Source organism: Condylura cristata, unplaced genomic scaffold (assembly GCF_000260355.1).
Source record: "Condylura cristata isolate star-nosed mole 26May11 unplaced genomic scaffold, ConCri1.0 scaffold00001, whole genome shotgun sequence".
NCBI classification, from domain to species: Eukaryota; Metazoa; Chordata; class Mammalia; order Eulipotyphla; family Talpidae; genus Condylura; species Condylura cristata.
In genome coordinates, this window is record NW_004567102.1 from 9,544,327 (window position 1) to 9,547,132 (window position 2,806).

Sequence of the window (2,806 nt, forward strand, 5' to 3'; positions counted from 1 at the left end):
ACTCTCAGCCTTAGCTTTTCTGCCTATAAATTGGGGAGATTTGTCCAGTCCTTCCATTCCTATGCTGTAAAATGAGGTATTGCTGAAGAACTGTGGAAGGTACAAAAAGCTAATGTTTAAATTTCTCTGAAATAATTCAGAGGAGTTTTGGGTTTTTTCTGGTATGCTTTCGGTCTTAGAGCATACTGTCTCCTTCCTCCCACTTCCTCTAGCTTTCCTGTGTCCATCCTCATCCCTCAAAATATCGTGGCACTTCACCTGTTCTTTCCTTTTTCTTACCAGTTTCAGTCCTTCACATCATGCCAGTTTTGCTTTTTTATATCAGGATCAAAAGCACTGTCCATGTTATCTTCCCTTACTCCAGGCTCATCTGGCTACTCTCCTAATAAACTCTTTCTACCTGCTTCCTGGTAACCATGGCACTCTCTGAGGAAGCAACAAGGAAAGGTTGAAGCAAAAGGAAGTTGCTTCAAGAAGGGTCATCACCCAAAAGATTTGGAGCAGATGGAAAAATTGCAGCTGGAGTTCCCCTTTCAATGCATTAGGTGCAAGGGTTTGCTTTAATAAGATATCGCTCAATTAAAGTAAAATAATATGATTCCAAGTAATCCAAACGATTGAAATAACTAATCTGGGGATGTTAGGAAAAGGCTCCTGGCATGGGAGAAGCACAAAATGTTGGTCCTGAAAGGAATCTTTACAGATAGTCAAGCGCTTTCTAAAACAGGCAAATCACAGAACGCAAGTTGTCTAGAGAGCTTTTGATAAATACATGTGTGATTTTTAAAAAAGAAAGGGCATAACAAAATTGTAAGTCTTCCATCCTAGATCTCACTCCTATTTCCCCATAATAACCATCCTTTCAATACTTTTCTTGTGTATCCTTCCAAAAGGATTACATTCTTACACTTCTTTATCTGAAAGTCAGAACAACGTGGGCCCACTCTCTTACACCCTATTTTATGTCTTACTTTTTCAGATGCAATATAGGTATTTTCTAAATGTCTGTGAGTGATGCAGTCAGTAATTTTTAGTTGTAAGCAATAGAAACCCACCTGGTTGGCCAACATAAAGGAGTTTCCAGAAAGGAGATGGGTTGAATGGAAGAATGAAAACCCAACTGGCTTGACAAAGGCAGGAATAAAGGAAAACTCTTTGTAGGTAGAAATCCTTAAAAGTCTTGCCCCAGACCTCCTCCATCATTGGGCTTGATTCAAAACCCAGAGGGAAGAAGTTTAGGATCTCATATCCTTCCCACTAGACATAAGGAAAGATCTTTCATAGGCCCATTCACCCCCTGTATCAGGAAGGGAAGCATTTAGACTTCATACCCCACACTCTGAAGAGTGTATACAATGAGCAATCAACCCATGAGAGAAGTGGGATACTGTTAGGAAATGGCAATTGTTTGAGCAGACAAAAAATGGAAACCACCACTAAAATTCTGCATATAGCTATATCTCTCATAATTTATGATTATTATTTTATATTTTAAAAGGACAGGTTTATTAGGAAAAGGAAAAAGAAAAAAGGCAGTTGTATAGTCACAGAAGGGCAAGAGAATCTCTCTTTCATCATTTATTTAACCATTCCCTAAAATGGACAACTGAAGTGGTGAAGAGAAAAAGAACCAAGGCCTGTGAGAAATTAAAGAGTGTATTTGATGTTGTAAATGGTCATGCCTACCTACAAAGACCAGTAACTTCTCTATGAGAAAAAAAGTCTTGTCTCTTACCCAGTGCGGGGACCAGTCAGTGCTCAGTAACATATAGTCGGTTGGTGAATGGTTTTTGGTGGAAGAGGACTCCGTTTCTTTCCCCTGCATCTTTCTGGGGGAAATGATTGTTTTGGTACAGGAAATAAGTACTCTCCTGGCGCCACCTTCTGGCACTAGAAATCCTAGCCTCCAGTCTCTTAAGGCCTACAGCTTGCTAGTACTCTTGAAATTCCTCCTCTGCTTAATTCTGTTAGTACCCAAAAAAACTACCTTTTACCTGTAGACCAGGAAGTTACAATAAAGTACTTGTTCCTTGCTTGCTATATAATGATATTTTGCTGACCCTTTTTATTGCCTCGCAGTCAGACACATGAAGAGGTGCTGAGAGAGAATGCGTCTTAACACCAGTCTGACAGGAATTACTTTGACTTTTATTCATCAAGAAGGAAGCCGAGCGTGACACTCACCTTTTGATAGGACTAGACAGTAACATACACCAATAGGCTGCCTTAAGGTCAAGTAGTTAACAAGCCCCTGCAGGTGCCCATTGTACAAAGTGCCAGAGAAGATACAGATATGTATGAGACATGTTCCCTGCCTTCGAACACCCAGTCCAATCAGGGAAATGGTAAGTTAAACAGTAGAGAATAAAATAAATGCTGACTGTCAAGTAGTGACATTGGCCTAAAACTTAGGATCTCTACCTACCTCTCTATATATACATATTGTGCAAGACATTTGGCAATGCCTGGAGATATTTTTGTTTGTCCTAAGTGGCTTGGGGCTGCTTCTGGCATGTAGTGCGTGGAAGTCTGGGTGGAAGCCTGGGATGCCAATAGCCTACGAATCACAGAACAATCCCCAACAAGGAATTACCTGGCCCAAAATGTTAATGCTGCTGGAAACTGAGAAAGCCTCACTAGTCCCTTAAGATCAAGTCTTGAGTAAAGTTGGCATGATAGCTGCCCTCTTAGTATCATGAGAAGAAATGAGCTAAAAGTAATTCAGAGAAAACAGGCTACTCAGTCTTGCTATTCAAAATAGACCCATCACTTTTAAATGTATTAAAATGCAGAATATTAACCACAC